Source organism: Daphnia pulicaria, chromosome 3 (assembly GCF_021234035.1).
Source record: "Daphnia pulicaria isolate SC F1-1A chromosome 3, SC_F0-13Bv2, whole genome shotgun sequence".
NCBI classification, from domain to species: Eukaryota; Metazoa; Arthropoda; class Branchiopoda; order Diplostraca; family Daphniidae; genus Daphnia; species Daphnia pulicaria.
In genome coordinates, this window is record NC_060915.1 from 484,578 (window position 1) to 500,156 (window position 15,579).

A 15,579-nucleotide genomic window follows, 5' to 3' on the forward strand; every position below is an offset into this window, starting at 1 on the left:
ATAGAGATAGGTTCAATTCATCCATAGGAATGATTCTGGATAAATTTCATTGCGAGTTTTTCAAAGTTTATCGCGCTTTTTTATTCGCGATGGTTACGAGTCCAAATTCAATGAACAAACATTTCTATCACTTTGAAGTGATTTTCTATTCATCCATTGGGACTGGGAGGGTAATTTTTCATTTTTGAATGTCAACGGCCATATCACGTAGAACGCACCTGGTCTCGTCAGCTCCCAGAAGTTAAGTTACGTCGAGTCCCGTTAGTACTTGGAAGGGTGACCGCTTGGGAATACGGGATGTCGTTGGCGATGAATAGTTTGATTTCAATAACAAATTTCTTGAAATTTTTTTTTCAATCACGATGGTTACCAGTCCAAATTCGTAGATAAAACATTTCAATGCCTTAGAGATAGGTTCAATTCATCTATAAGAATGATTCTGGATCAATTCCATTGAGAGTTTTTCAAAGTTTATCGCGTTTTTTAATCGCGATGGTTACCAGTCCAAATTCGTAGATCAAAAATATCAATGGCATAGAGATAGGTTCAATTCATCTATTTGAATGATTCTGGATAAATTTCATTGCGAGTTTTTCAAAGTTTATCGCGCTTTTTTATTCGCGATGGTTACGAGTCCAAATTCAATGAACAAACATTTCTATCACTTTGAAGTGATTTTCTTATTCATCCATTGGGACTGGGAGGGTAATTTTTCATTTTTGAATGTCAACGGCCATATCACATAGAACGCACCTGGTCTCGTCAGCTCCCAGAAGTTAAGTTACGTCGAGTCCCGTTAGTACTTGGAAGGGTGACCGCTTGGGAATACGGGATGTCGTTGGCGATGAATATTTTGTTTTCAATAACAAATTTCTTGAAATTTTTTTTTCAATCACGATGGTTACCAGTCCAAATTCGTAGATAAAACATTTCAATGCCTTAGAGATAGGTTCAATTCATTTATAAGAATGATTCTGGATCAATTCCATTGAGAGTTTTTCAAAGTTTATCGCGTTTTTTAATCGCGATGGTTACCAGTCCAAATTCGTAGATCAAAAATATCAATGGCATAGAGATAGGTTCAATTCATCTATTTGAATGATTCTGGATAAATTTCATTGCGAGTTTTTCAAAGTTTATCGCGCTTTTTTATTCGCGATGGTTACGAGTCCAAATTCAATGAACAAACATTTTTATCACTTTGAAGTGATTTTCTATTCATCCATTGGGACTGGGAGGGTAATTTTTCATTTTTGAATGTCAACGGCCATATCACATAGAACGCACCTGGTCTCGTCAGCTCCCAGAAGTTAAGTTACGTCGAGTCCCGTTAGTACTTGGAAGGGTGACCGCTTGGGAATACGGGATGTCGTTGGCGATGAATAGTTTGTTTTCAATAACAAATTTCTTGAAATTTTTTTTCAATCACGATGGTTACCAGTCCAAATTCGTAGATCAAAAATATCAATGGCATAGAGATAGGTTCAATTCATCCATAGGAATGATTCTGGATAAATTTCATTGCGAGTTTTTCAAAGTTTATCGCGCTTTTTTATTCGCGATGGTTACGAGTCCAAATTCAATGAACAAACATTTCTATCACTTTGAAGTGATTTTCTTATTCATCCATTGGGACTGGGAGGGTAATTTTTCATTTTTGAATGTCAACGGCCATATCACGTAGAACGCACCTGGTCTCGTCAGCTCCCAGAAGTTAAGTTACGTCGAGTCCCGTTAGTACTTGGAAGGGTGACCGCTTGGGAATACGGGATGTCGTTGGCGATGAATATTTTGTTTTCAATAACAAATTTCTTGAAATTTTTTTTCAATCACGATGGTTACCAGTCCAAATTCGTAGATCAAAAATATCAATGGCATAGAGATAGGTTCAATTCATCTATTTGAATGATTCTGGATAAATTTCATTGCGAGTTTTTCAAAGTTTATCGCGCTTTTTTATTCGCGATGGTTACGAGTCCAAATTCAATGAACAAACATTTCTATCACTTTGAAGTGATTTTCTTATTCATCCATTGGGACTGGGAGGGTAATTTTTCATTTTTGAATGTCAACGGCCATATCACATAGAACGCACCTGGTCTCGTCAGCTCCCAGAAGTTAAGTTACGTCGAGTCCCGTTAGTACTTGGAAGGGTGACCGCTTGGGAATACGGGATGTCGTTGGCGATGAATATTTTGTTTTCAATAACAAATTTCTTGAAATTTTTTTTTCAATCACGATGGTTACCAGTCCAAATTCGTAGATAAAACATTTCAATGCCTTAGAGATAGGTTCAATTCATTTATAAGAATGATTCTGGATCAATTCCATTGAGAGTTTTTCAAAGTTTATCGCGTTTTTTAATCGCGATGGTTACCAGTCCAAATTCGTAGATCAAAAATATCAATGGCATAGAGATAGGTTCAATTCATCTATTTGAATGATTCTGGATAAATTTCATTGCGAGTTTTTCAAAGTTTATCGCGCTTTTTTATTCGCGATGGTTACGAGTCCAAATTCAATGAACAAACATTTCTATCACTTTGAAGTGATTTTCTTATTCATCCATTGGGACTGGGAGGGTAATTTTTCATTTTTGAATGTCAACGGCCATATCACGTAGAACGCACCTGGTCTCGTCAGCTCCCAGAAGTTAAGTTACGTCGAGTCCCGTTAGTACTTGGAAGGGTGACCGCTTGGGAATACGGGATGTCGTTGGCGATGAATATTTTGTTTTCAATAACAAATTTCTTGAAATTTTTTTTCAATCACGATGGTTACCAGTCCAAATTCGTAGATCAAAAATATCAATGGCATAGAGATAGGTTCAATTCATCTATTTGAATGATTCTGGATAAATTTCATTGCGAGTTTTTCAAAGTTTATCGCGCTTTTTTATTCGCGATGGTTACGAGTCCAAATTCAATGAACAAACATTTTTATCACTTTGAAGTGATTTTCTATTCATCCATTGGGACTGGGAGGGTAATTTTTCATTTTTGAATGTCAACGGCCATATCACATAGAACGCACCTGGTCTCGTCAGCTCCCAGAAGTTAAGTTACGTCGAGTCCCGTTAGTACTTGGAAGGGTGACCGCTTGGGAATACGGGATGTCGTTGGCGATGAATAGTTTGTTTTCAATAACAAATTTCTTGAAATTTTTTTTCAATCACGATGGTTACCAGTCCAAATTCGTAGATCAAAAATATCAATGGCATAGAGATAGGTTCAATTCATCCATAGGAATGATTCTGGATAAATTTCATTGCGAGTTTTTCAAAGTTTATCGCGCTTTTTTATTCGCGATGGTTACGAGTCCAAATTCAATGAACAAACATTTCTATCACTTTGAAGTGATTTTCTATTCATCCATTGGGACTGGGAGGGTAATTTTTCATTTTTGAATGTCAACGGCCATATCACGTAGAACGCACCTGGTCTCGTCAGCTCCCAGAAGTTAAGTTACGTCGAGTCCCGTTAGTACTTGGAAGGGTGACCGCTTGGGAATACGGGATGTCGTTGGCGATGAATAGTTTGATTTCAATAACAAATTTCTTGAAATTTTTTTTTCAATCACGATGGTTACCAGTCCAAATTCGTAGATAAAACATTTCAATGCCTTAGAGATAGGTTCAATTCATCTATAAGAATGATTCTGGATCAATTCCATTGAGAGTTTTTCAAAGTTTATCGCGTTTTTTAATCGCGATGGTTACCAGTCCAAATTCGTAGATCAAAAATATCAATGGCATAGAGATAGGTTCAATTCATCTATTTGAATGATTCTGGATAAATTTCATTGCGAGTTTTTCAAAGTTTATCGCGCTTTTTTATTCGCGATGGTTACGAGTCCAAATTCAATGAACAAACATTTTTATCACTTTGAAGTGATTTTCTATTCATCCATTGGGACTGGGAGGGTAATTTTTCATTTTTGAATGTCAACGGCCATATCACATAGAACGCACCTGGTCTCGTCAGCTCCCAGAAGTTAAGTTACGTCGAGTCCCGTTAGTACTTGGAAGGGTGACCGCTTGGGAATACGGGATGTCGTTGGCGATGAATAGTTTGTTTTCAATAACAAATTTCTTGAAATTTTTTTTCAATCACGATGGTTACCAGTCCAAATTCGTAGATCAAAAATATCAATGGCATAGAAATAGGTTCAATTCATCCATAGGAATGATTCTGGATAAATTTCATTGCGAGTTTTTCAAAGTTTATCGCGCTTTTTTATTCGCGATGGTTACGAGTCCAAATTCAATGAACAAACATTTCTATCACTTTGAAGTGATTTTCTATTCATCCATTGGGACTGGGAGGGTAATTTTTCATTTTTGAATGTCAACGGCCATATCACGTAGAACGCACCTGGTCTCGTCAGCTCCCAGAAGTTAAGTTACGTCGAGTCCCGTTAGTACTTGGAAGGGTGACCGCTTGGGAATACGGGATGTCGTTGGCGATGAATAGTTTGATTTCAATAACAAATTTCTTGAAATTTTTTTTTCAATCACGATGGTTACCAGTCCAAATTCGTAGATAAAACATTTCAATGCCTTAGAGATAGGTTCAATTCATCTATAAGAATGATTCTGGATCAATTCCATTGAGAGTTTTTCAAAGTTTATCGCGTTTTTTAATCGCGATGGTTACCAGTCCAAATTCGTAGATCAAAAATATCAATGGCATAGAGATAGGTTCAATTCATCTATTTGAATGATTCTGGATAAATTTCATTGCGAGTTTTTCAAAGTTTATCTCGCTTTTTTATTCGCGATGGTTACGAGTCCAAATTCAATGAACAAACATTTCTATCACTTTGAATTGATTTTCTATTCATCCATTGGGACTGGGAGGGTAATTTTTCATTTTTGAATGTCAACGGCCATTTCACGTAGAACGCACCTGGTCTCGTCAGCTCCCAGAAGTTAAGTCACGTCGAGTCCCGTTAGTACTTGGAAGGGTGACCGCTTGGGAATACGGGATGTCGTTGGCGATGAATAGTTTGTTTTCAATAACAAATTTCTTGAAATTTTTTTTCAATCACGATGGTTACCAGTCCAAATTCGTAGATCAAAAATATCAATGGCATAGAGATAGGTTCAATTCATCCATAGGAATGATTCTGGATAAATTTCATTGCGAGTTTTTCAAAGTTTATCGCGCTTTTTTATTCGCGATGGTTACGAGTCCAAATTCAATGAACAAACATTTCTATCACTTTGAAGTGATTTTCTATTCATCCATTGGGACTGGGAGGGTAATTTTTCATTTTTGAATGTCAACGGCCATATCACGTAGAACGCACCTGGTCTCGTCAGCTCCCAGAAGTTAAGTTACGTCGAGTCCCGTTAGTACTTGGAAGGGTGACCGCTTGGGAATACGGGATGTCGTTGGCGATGAATATTTTGTTTTCAATAACAAATTTCTTGAAATTTTTTTTCAATCACGATGGTTACCAGTCCAAATTCGTAGATCAAAAATATCAATGGCATAGAGATAGGTTCAATTCATCTATTTGAATGATTCTGGATAAATTTCATTGCGAGTTTTTCAAAGTTTATCGCGCTTTTTTATTCGCGATGGTTACGAGTCCAAATTCAATGAACAAACATTTCTATCACTTTGAAGTGATTTTCTATTCATCCATTGGGACTGGGAGGGTAATTTTTCATTTTTGAATGTCAACGGCCATATCACGTAGAACGCACCTGGTCTCGTCAGCTCCCAGAAGTTAAGTTACGTCGCGTCCCGTTAGTACTTGGAAGGGTGACCGCTTGGGAATACGGGATGTCGTTGGCGATGAATAGTTTGTTTTCAATAACAAATTTCTTGAAATTTTTTTTTCAATCACGATGGTTACCAGTCCAAATTCGTAGATAAAACATTTCAATGCCTTAGAGATAGGTTCAATTCATTTATAAGAATGATTCTGGATCAATTCCATTGAGAGTTTTTCAAAGTTTATCGCGTTTTTTAATCGCGATGGTTACCAGTCCAAATTCGTAGATCAAAAATATCAATGGCATAGAGATAGGTTCAATTCATCTATTTGAATGATTCTGGATAAATTTCATTGCGAGTTTTTCAAAGTTTATCGCGCTTTTTTATTCGCGATGGTTACGAGTCCAAATTCAATGAACAAACATTTCTATCACTTTGAAGTGATTTTCTTATTCATCCATTGGGACTGGGAGGGTAATTTTTCATTTTTGAATGTCAACGGCCATATCACGTGGAACGCACCTGGTCTCGTCAGCTCCCAGAAGTTAAGTTACGTCGAGTCCCGTTAGTAATTGGAAGGGTGACCGCTTGGGAATACGGGATGTCGTTGGCGATGAATATTTTGTTTTCAATAACAAATTTCTTGAAATTTTTTTTCAATCACGATGGTTACCAGTCCAAATTCGTAGATCAAAAATATCAATGGCATAGAGATAGGTTCAATTCATCTATTTGAATGATTCTGGATAAATTTCATTGCGAGTTTTTCAAAGTTTATCGCGCTTTTTTATTCGCGATGGTTACGAGTCCAAATTCAATGAACAAACATTTCTATCACTTTGAAGTGATTTTCTATTCATCCATTGGGACTGGGAGGGTAATTTTTCATTTTTGATTGTCAACGGCCATATCACGTAGAACGCACCTGGTCTCGTCAGCTCCCAGAAGTTAAGTTACGTCGAGTCCCGTTAGTACTTGGAAGGGTGACCGCTTGGGAATACGGGATGTCGTTGGCGATGAATAGTTTGATTTCAATAACAAATTTCTTGAAATTTTTTTTTCAATCACGATGGTTACCAGTCCAAATTCGTAGATAAAACATTTCAATGCCTTAGAGATAGGTTCAATTCATCTATAAGAATGATTCTGGATCAATTCCATTGAGAGTTTTTCAAAGTTTATCGCGTTTTTTAATCGCGATGGTTACCAGTCCAAATTCGTAGATCAAAAATATCAATGGCATAGAGATAGGTTCAATTCATCTATTTGAATGATTCTGGATAAATTTCATTGCGAGTTTTTCAAAGTTTATCGCGCTTTTTTATTCGCGATGGTTACGAGTCCAAATTCAATGAACAAACATTTCTATCACTTTGAAGTGATTTTCTTATTCATCCATTGGGACTGGGAGGGTAATTTTTCATTTTTGAATGTCAACGGCCATATCACGTAGAACGCACCTGGTCTCGTCAGCTCCCAGAAGTTAAGTTACGTCGAGTCCCGTTAGTACTTGGAAGGGTGACCGCTTGGGAATACGGGATGTCGTTGGCGATGAATAGTTTGTTTTCAATAACAAATTTCTTGAAATTTTTTTTTCAATCACGATGGTTACCAGTCCAAATTCGTAGATAAAACATTTCAATGCCTTAGAGATAGGTTCAATTCATTTATAAGAATGATTCTGGATCAATTCCATTGAGAGTTTTTCAAAGTTTATCGCGTTTTTTAATCGCGATGGTTACCAGTCCAAATTCGTAGATCAAAAATATCAATGGCATAGAGATAGGTTCAATTCATCTATTTGAATGATTCTGGATAAATTTCATTGCGAGTTTTTCAAAGTTTATCGCGCTTTTTTATTCGCGATGGTTACGAGTCCAAATTCAATGAACAAACATTTCTATCACTTTGAAGTGATTTTCTATTCATCCATTGGGACTGGGAGGGTAATTTTTCATTTTTGAATGTCAACGGCCATATCACGTAGAACGCACCTGGTCTCGTCAGCTCCCAGAAGTTAAGTTACGTCGAGTCCCGTTAGTACTTGGAAGGGTGACCGCTTGGGAATACGGGATGTCGTTGGCGATGAATAGTTTGATTTCAATAACAAATTTCTTGAAATTTTTTTTTCAATCACGATGGTTACCAGTCCAAATTCGTAGATAAAACATTTCAATGCCTTAGAGATAGGTTCAATTCATCTATAAGAATGATTCTGGATCAATTCCATTGAGAGTTTTTCAAAGTTTATCGCGTTTTTTAATCGCGATGGTTACCAGTCCAAATTCGTAGATCAAAAATATCAATGGCATAGAGATAGGTTCAATTCATCTATTTGAATGATTCTGGATAAATTTCATTGCGAGTTTTTCAAAGTTTATCGCGCTTTTTTATTCGCGATGGTTACGAGTCCAAATTCAATGAACAAACATTTCTATCACTTTGAAGTGATTTTCTTATTCATCCATTGGGACTGGGAGGGTAATTTTTCATTTTTGAATGTCAACGGCCATATCACGTAGAACGCACCTGGTCTCGTCAGCTCCCAGAAGTTAAGTTACGTCGAGTCCCGTTAGTACTTGGAAGGGTGACCGCTTGGGAATACGGGATGTCGTTGGCGATGAATAGTTTGTTTTCAATAACAAATTTCTTGAAATTTTTTTTTCAATCACGATGGTTACCAGTCCAAATTCGTAGATAAAACATTTCAATGCCTTAGAGATAGGTTCAATTCATTTATAAGAATGATTCTGGATCAATTCCATTGAGAGTTTTTCAAAGTTTATCGCGTTTTTTAATCGCGATGGTTACCAGTCCAAATTCGTAGATCAAAAATATCAATGGCATAGAGATAGGTTCAATTCATCTATTTGAATGATTCTGGATAAATTTCATTGCGAGTTTTTCAAAGTTTATCGCGCTTTTTTATTCGCGATGGTTACGAGTCCAAATTCAATGAACAAACATTTCTATCACTTTGAAGTGATTTTCTTATTCATCCATTGGGACTGGGAGGGTAATTTTTCATTTTTGAATGTCAACGGCCATATCACGTGGAACGCACCTGGTCTCGTCAGCTCCCAGAAGTTAAGTTACGTCGAGTCCCGTTAGTACTTGGAAGGGTGACCGCTTGGGAATACGGGATGTCGTTGGCGATGAATATTTTGTTTTCAATAACAAATTTCTTGAAATTTTTTTTCAATCACGATGGTTACCAGTCCAAATTCGTAGATCAAAAATATCAATGGCATAGAGATAGGTTCAATTCATCTATTTGAATGATTCTGGATAAATTTCATTGCGAGTTTTTCAAAGTTTATCGCGCTTTTTTATTCGCGATGGTTACGAGTCCAAATTCAATGAACAAACATTTCTATCACTTTGAAGTGATTTTCTATTCATCCATTGGGACTGGGAGGGTAATTTTTCATTTTTGAATGTCAACGGCCATATCACGTAGAACGCACCTGGTCTCGTCAGCTCCCAGAAAATAAGTTACGTCGAGTCCCGTTAGTACTTGGAAGGGTGACCGCTTGGGAATACGGGATGTCGTTGGCGATGAATAGTTTGATTTCAATAACAAATTTCTTGAAATTTTTTTTTCAATCACGATGGTTACCAGTCCAAATTCGTAGATAAAACATTTCAATGCCTTAGAGATAGGTTCAATTCATTTATAAGAATGATTCTGGATCAATTCCATTGAGAGTTTTTCAAAGTTTATCGCGTTTTTTAATCGCGATGGTTACCAGTCCAAATTCGTAGATCAAAAATATCAATGGCATAGAGATAGGTTCAATTCATCTATTTGAATGATTCTGGATAAATTTCATTGCGAGTTTTTCAAAGTTTATCGCGCTTTTTTATTCGCGATGGTTACGAGTCCAAATTCAATGAACAAACATTTCTATCACTTTGAAGTGATTTTCTTATTCATCCATTGGGACTGGGAGGGTAATTTTTCATTTTTGAATGTCAACGGCCATATCACGTAGAACGCACCTGGTCTCGTCAGCTCCCAGAAGTTAAGTTACGTCGAGTCCCGTTAGTACTTGGAAGGGTGACCGCTTGGGAATACGGGATGTCGTTGGCGATGAATAGTTTGTTTTCAATAACAAATTTCTTGAAATTTTTTTTTCAATCACGATGGTTACCAGTCCAAATTCGTAGATAAAACATTTCAATGCCTTAGAGATAGGTTCAATTCATTTATAAGAATGATTCTGGATCAATTCCATTGAGAGTTTTTCAAAGTTTATCGCGTTTTTTAATCGCGATGGTTACCAGTCCAAATTCGTAGATCAAAAATATCAATGGCATAGAGATAGGTTCAATTCATCTATTTGAATGATTCTGGATAAATTTCATTGCGAGTTTTTCAAAGTTTATCGCGCTTTTTTATTCGCGATGGTTACGAGTCCAAATTCAATGAACAAACATTTCTATCACTTTGAAGTGATTTTCTTATTCATCCATTGGGACTGGGAGGGTAATTTTTCATTTTTGAATGTCAACGGCCATATCACGTGGAACGCACCTGGTCTCGTCAGCTCCCAGAAGTTAAGTTACGTCGAGTCCCGTTAGTACTTGGAAGGGTGACCGCTTGGGAATACGGGATGTCGTTGGCGATGAATATTTTGTTTTCAATAACAAATTTCTTGAAATTTTTTTTCAATCACGATGGTTACCAGTCCAAATTCGTAGATCAAAAATATCAATGGCATAGAGATAGGTTCAATTCATCTATTTGAATGATTCTGGATAAATTTCATTGCGAGTTTTTCAAAGTTTATCGCGCTTTTTTATTCGCGATGGTTACGAGTCCAAATTCAATGAACAAACATTTCTATCACTTTGAAGTGATTTTCTATTCATCCATTGGGACTGGGAGGGTAATTTTTCATTTTTGATTGTCAACGGCCATATCACGTAGAACGCACCTGGTCTCGTCATGTCCCAGAAGTTAAGTTACGTCGAGTCCCGTTAGTACTTGGAAGGGTGACCGCTTGGGAATACGGGATGTCGTTGGCGATGAATAGTTTGATTTCAATAACAAATTTCTTGAAATTTTTTTTTCAATCACGATGGTTACCAGTCCAAATTCGTAGATAAAACATTTCAATGCCTTAGAGATAGGTTCAATTCATTTATAAGAATGATTCTGGATCAATTCCATTGAGAGTTTTTCAAAGTTTATCGCGTTTTTTAATCGCGATGGTTACCAGTCCAAATTCGTAGATCAAAAATATCAATGGCATAGAGATAGGTTCAATTCATCTATTTGAATGATTCTGGATAAATTTCATTGCGAGTTTTTCAAAGTTTATCGCGCTTTTTTATTCGCGATGGTTACGAGTCCAAATTCAATGAACAAACATTTCTATCACTTTGAAGTGATTTTCTTATTCATCCATTGGGACTGGGAGGGTAATTTTTCATTTTTGAATGTCAACGGCCATATCACGTGGAACGCACCTGGTCTCGTCAGCTCCCAGAAGTTAAGTTACGTCGAGTCCCGTTAGTACTTGGAAGGGTGACCGCTTGGGAATACGGGATGTCGTTGGCGATGAATATTTTGTTTTCAATAACAAATTTCTTGAAATTTTTTTTCAATCACGATGGTTACCAGTCCAAATTCGTAGATCAAAAATATCAATGGCATAGAGATAGGTTCAATTCATCTATTTGAATGATTCTGGATAAATTTCATTGCGAGTTTTTCAAAGTTTATCGCGCTTTTTTATTCGCGATGGTTACGAGTCCAAATTCAATGAACAAACATTTCTATCACTTTGAAGTGATTTTCTATTCATCCATTGGGACTGGGAGGGTAATTTTTCATTTTTGAATGTCAACGGCCATATCACGTAGAACGCACCTGGTCTCGTCAGCTCCCAGCAGTTAAGTTACGTCGAGTCCCGTTAGTACTTGGAAGGGTGACCGCTTGGGAATACGGGATGTCGTTGGCGATGAATAGTTTGATTTCAATAACAAATTTCTTGAAATTTTTTTTTCAATCACGATGGTTACCAGTCCAAATTCGTAGATAAAACATTTCAATGCCTTAGAGATAGGTTCAATTCATTTATAAGAATGATTCTGGATCAATTCCATTGAGAGTTTTTCAAAGTTTATCGCGTTTTTTAATCGCGATGGTTACCAGTCCAAATTCGTAGATCAAAAATATCAATGGCATAGAGATAGGTTCAATTCATCTATTTGAATGATTCTGGATAAATTTCATTGCGAGTTTTTCAAAGTTTATCGCGCTTTTTTATTCGCGATGGTTACGAGTCCAAATTCAATGAACAAACATTTCTATCACTTTGAAGTGATTTTCTATTCATCCATTGGGACTGGGAGGGTAATTTTTCATTTTTGAATGTCAACGGCCATATCACGTAGAACGCACCTGGTCTCGTCAGCTCCCAGAAGTTAAGTTACGTCGAGTCCCGTTAGTACTTGGAAGGGTGACCGCTTGGGAATACGGGATGTCGTTGGCGATGAATAGTTTGTTTTCAATAACAAAAATCTTGAAATTTTTTTTTCAATCACGATGGTTACCAGTCCAAATTCGTAGATAAAACATTTCAATGCCTTAGAGATAGGTTCAATTCATTTATAAGAATGATTCTGGATCAATTCCATTGAGAGTTTTTCAAAGTTTATCGCGTTTTTTAATCGCGATGGTTACCAGTCCAAATTCGTAGATCAAAAATATCAATGGCATAGAGATAGGTTCAATTCATCTATTTGAATGATTCTGGATAAATTTCATTGCGAGTTTTTCAAAGTTTATCGCGCTTTTTTATTCGCGATGGTTACGAGTCCAAATTCAATGAACAAACATTTCTATCACTTTGAAGTGATTTTCTTATTCATCCATTGGGACTGGGAGGGTAATTTTTCATTTTTGAATGTCAACGGCCATATCACGTGGAACGCACCTGGTCTCGTCAGCTCCCAGAAGTTAAGTTACGTCGAGTCCCGTTAGTACTTGGAAGGGTGACCGCTTGGGAATACGGGATGTCGTTGGCGATGAATATTTTGTTTTCAATAACAAATTTCTTGAAATTTTTTTTCAATCACGATGGTTACCAGTCCAAATTCGTAGATCAAAAATATCAATGGCATAGAGATAGGTTCAATTCATCTATTTGAATGATTCTGGATAAATTTCACTGCGAGTTTTTCAAAGTTTATCGCGCTTTTTTATTCGCGATGGTTACGAGTCCAAATTCAATGAACAAACATTTCTATCACTTTGAAGTGATTTTCTATTCATCCATTGGGACTGGGAGGGTAATTTTTCATTTTTGAATGTCAACGGCCATATCACGTAGAACGCACCTGGTCTCGTCAGCTCCCAGAAGTTAAGTTACGTCGAGTCCCGTTAGTACTTGGAAGGGTGACCGCTTGGGAATACGGGATGTCGTTGGCGATGAATAGTTTGTTTTCAATAACAAATTTCTTGAAATTTTTTTTTCAATCACGATGGTTACCAGTCCAAATTCGTAGATAAAACATTTCAATGCCTTAGAGATAGGTTCAATTCATTTATAAGAATGATTCTGGATCAATTCCATTGAGAGTTTTTCAAAGTTTATCGCGTTTTTTAATCGCGATGGTTACCAGTCCAAATTCGTAGATCAAAAATATCAATGGCATAGAGATAGGTTCAATTCATCTATTTGAATGATTCTGGATAAATTTCATTGCGAGTTTTTCAAAGTTTATCGCGCTTTTTTATTCGCGATGGTTACGAGTCCAAATTCAATGAACAAACATTTCTATCACTTTGAAGTGATTTTCTATTCATCCATTGGGACTGGGAGGGTAATTTTTCATTTTTGAATGTCAACGGCCATATCACGTAGAACGCACCTGGTCTCGTCAGCTCCCAGAAGTTAAGTTACGTCGAGTCCCGTTAGTACTTGGAAGGGTGACCGCTTGGGAATACGGGATGTCGTTGGCGATGAATAGTTTGTTTTCAATAACAAAAATCTTGAAATTTTTTTTTCAATCACGATGGTTACCAGTCCAAATTCGTAGATAAAACATTTCAATGCCTTAGAGATAGGTTCAATTCATTTATAAGAATGATTCTGGATCAATTCCATTGAGAGTTTTTCAAAGTTTATCGCGTTTTTTAATCGCGATGGTTACCAGTCCAAATTCGTAGATCAAAAATATCAATGGCATAGAGATAGGTTCAATTCATCTATTTGAATGATTCTGGATAAATTTCATTGCGAGTTTTTCAAAGTTTATCGCGCTTTTTTATTCGCGATGGTTACGAGTCCAAATTCAATGAACAAACATTTCTATCACTTTGAAGTGATTTTCTTATTCATCCATTGGGACTGGGAGGGTAATTTTTCATTTTTGAATGTCAACGGCCATATCACGTGGAACGCACCTGGTCTCGTCAGCTCCCAGAAGTTAAGTTACGTCGAGTCCCGTTAGTACTTGGAAGGGTGACCGCTTGGGAATACGGGATGTCGTTGGCGATGAATATTTTGTTTTCAATAACAAATTTCTTGAAATTTTTTTTCAATCACGATGGTTACCAGTCCAAATTCGTAGATCAAAAATATCAATGGCATAGAGATAGGTTCAATTCATCTATTTGAATGATTCTGGATAAATTTTATTGCGAGTTTTTCAAAGTTTATCGCGCTTTTTTATTCGCGATGGTTACGAGTCCAAATTCAATGAACAAACATTTCTATCACTTTGAAGTGATTTTCTTATTCATCCATTGGGACTGGGAGGGTAATTTTTCATTTTTGAATGTCAACGGCCATATCACGTGGAACGCACCTGGTCTCGTCAGCTCCCAGAAGTTAAGTTACGTCGAGTCCCGTTAGTACTTGGAAGGGTGACCGCTTGGGAATACGGGATGTCGTTGGCGATGAATATTTTGTTTTCAATAACAAATTTCTTGAAATTTTTTTTCAATCACGATGGTTACCAGTCCAAATTCGTAGATCAAAAATATCAATGGCATAGAGATAGGTTCAATTCATCTATTTGAATGATTCTGGATAAATTTCATTGCGAGTTTTTCAAAGTTTATCGCGCTTTTTTATTCGCGATGGTTACGAGTCCAAATTCAATGAACAAACATTTCTATCACTTTGAAGTGATTTTCTATTCATCCATTGGGACTGGGAGGGTAATTTTTCATTTTTGAATGTCAACGGCCATATCACGTAGAACGCACCTGGTCTCGTCAGCTCCCAGAAGTTAAGTTACGTCGAGTCCCGTTAGTACTTGTAAGGGTGACCGCTTGGGAATACGGGATGTCGTTGGCGATGAATAGTTTGTTTTCAATAACAAATTTCTTGAAATTTTTTTTCAATCACGATGGTTACCAGTCCAAATTCGTAGATCAAAAATATCAATGGCATAGAGATAGGTTCAATTCATCTATTTGAATGATTCTGGATAAATTTCATTGCGAGTTTTTCAAAGTTTATCGCGCTTTTTTATTCGCGATGGTTACGAGTCCAAATTCAATGAACAAACATTTCTATCACTTTGAATTGATTTTCTATTCATCCATTGGGACTGGGAGGGTAATTTTTCATTTTTGAATGTCAACGGCCATATCACGTAGAACGCACCTGGTCTCGTCAGTTCCCAGAAGTTAAGTTACGTCGAGTCCCGTTAGTACTTGGAAGGGTGACCGCTTGGGAATACGGGATGTCGTTGGCGATGAATAGTTTGTTTTCAATAACAAAAATCTTGAAATTTTTTTTTCAATCACGATGGTTACCAGTCCAAATTCGTAGATAAAACATTTCAATGCCTTAGAGATAGGTTCAATTCATTTATAAGAATGATTCTG

At 36.8% G+C, this 15,579-nt stretch overlaps 33 pseudogenes; all 33 read left to right on the top strand.

The window, feature by feature from the left end:
- Positions 1-190: 190 nt before the first annotated feature.
- Positions 191-309, top strand: LOC124335449 (annotated as a pseudogene).
- Positions 310-725: 416 nt separating this feature from the next.
- LOC124334848 lies at positions 726-844 on the top strand (annotated as a pseudogene).
- A 415-nt stretch (positions 845-1,259) lies between these two features.
- LOC124334849 lies at positions 1,260-1,378 on the top strand (annotated as a pseudogene).
- Positions 1,379-1,663: 285 nt separating this feature from the next.
- LOC124335461 lies at positions 1,664-1,782 on the top strand (annotated as a pseudogene).
- A 285-nt stretch (positions 1,783-2,067) lies between these two features.
- On the top strand, positions 2,068-2,186 carry LOC124334850 (annotated as a pseudogene).
- A 416-nt stretch (positions 2,187-2,602) lies between these two features.
- Positions 2,603-2,721, top strand: LOC124335472 (annotated as a pseudogene).
- Positions 2,722-3,005: 284 nt separating this feature from the next.
- LOC124334853 lies at positions 3,006-3,124 on the top strand (annotated as a pseudogene).
- A 284-nt stretch (positions 3,125-3,408) lies between these two features.
- On the top strand, positions 3,409-3,527 carry LOC124335483 (annotated as a pseudogene).
- A 415-nt stretch (positions 3,528-3,942) lies between these two features.
- Positions 3,943-4,061, top strand: LOC124334854 (annotated as a pseudogene).
- A 284-nt stretch (positions 4,062-4,345) lies between these two features.
- Positions 4,346-4,464, top strand: LOC124335495 (annotated as a pseudogene).
- A 415-nt stretch (positions 4,465-4,879) lies between these two features.
- LOC124335691 lies at positions 4,880-4,998 on the top strand (annotated as a pseudogene).
- A 284-nt stretch (positions 4,999-5,282) lies between these two features.
- LOC124335507 lies at positions 5,283-5,401 on the top strand (annotated as a pseudogene).
- A 284-nt stretch (positions 5,402-5,685) lies between these two features.
- LOC124335048 lies at positions 5,686-5,804 on the top strand (annotated as a pseudogene).
- A 416-nt stretch (positions 5,805-6,220) lies between these two features.
- On the top strand, positions 6,221-6,339 carry LOC124329775 (annotated as a pseudogene).
- A 284-nt stretch (positions 6,340-6,623) lies between these two features.
- On the top strand, positions 6,624-6,742 carry LOC124335518 (annotated as a pseudogene).
- A 416-nt stretch (positions 6,743-7,158) lies between these two features.
- Positions 7,159-7,277, top strand: LOC124335529 (annotated as a pseudogene).
- A 415-nt stretch (positions 7,278-7,692) lies between these two features.
- On the top strand, positions 7,693-7,811 carry LOC124335541 (annotated as a pseudogene).
- A 416-nt stretch (positions 7,812-8,227) lies between these two features.
- On the top strand, positions 8,228-8,346 carry LOC124335553 (annotated as a pseudogene).
- Positions 8,347-8,762: 416 nt separating this feature from the next.
- On the top strand, positions 8,763-8,881 carry LOC124333719 (annotated as a pseudogene).
- A 284-nt stretch (positions 8,882-9,165) lies between these two features.
- LOC124329834 lies at positions 9,166-9,284 on the top strand (annotated as a pseudogene).
- Positions 9,285-9,700: 416 nt separating this feature from the next.
- On the top strand, positions 9,701-9,819 carry LOC124335565 (annotated as a pseudogene).
- Positions 9,820-10,235: 416 nt separating this feature from the next.
- Positions 10,236-10,354, top strand: LOC124333720 (annotated as a pseudogene).
- Positions 10,355-10,638: 284 nt separating this feature from the next.
- On the top strand, positions 10,639-10,757 carry LOC124335693 (annotated as a pseudogene).
- A 416-nt stretch (positions 10,758-11,173) lies between these two features.
- Positions 11,174-11,292, top strand: LOC124333721 (annotated as a pseudogene).
- A 284-nt stretch (positions 11,293-11,576) lies between these two features.
- On the top strand, positions 11,577-11,695 carry LOC124333649 (annotated as a pseudogene).
- Positions 11,696-12,110: 415 nt separating this feature from the next.
- On the top strand, positions 12,111-12,229 carry LOC124335577 (annotated as a pseudogene).
- A 416-nt stretch (positions 12,230-12,645) lies between these two features.
- LOC124333722 lies at positions 12,646-12,764 on the top strand (annotated as a pseudogene).
- A 284-nt stretch (positions 12,765-13,048) lies between these two features.
- Positions 13,049-13,167, top strand: LOC124335588 (annotated as a pseudogene).
- Positions 13,168-13,582: 415 nt separating this feature from the next.
- LOC124335599 lies at positions 13,583-13,701 on the top strand (annotated as a pseudogene).
- Positions 13,702-14,117: 416 nt separating this feature from the next.
- LOC124333723 lies at positions 14,118-14,236 on the top strand (annotated as a pseudogene).
- Positions 14,237-14,521: 285 nt separating this feature from the next.
- LOC124333724 lies at positions 14,522-14,640 on the top strand (annotated as a pseudogene).
- Positions 14,641-14,924: 284 nt separating this feature from the next.
- Positions 14,925-15,043, top strand: LOC124334124 (annotated as a pseudogene).
- A 284-nt stretch (positions 15,044-15,327) lies between these two features.
- LOC124331144 lies at positions 15,328-15,446 on the top strand (annotated as a pseudogene).
- The last annotated feature ends 133 nt before the right edge of the window (positions 15,447-15,579 follow it).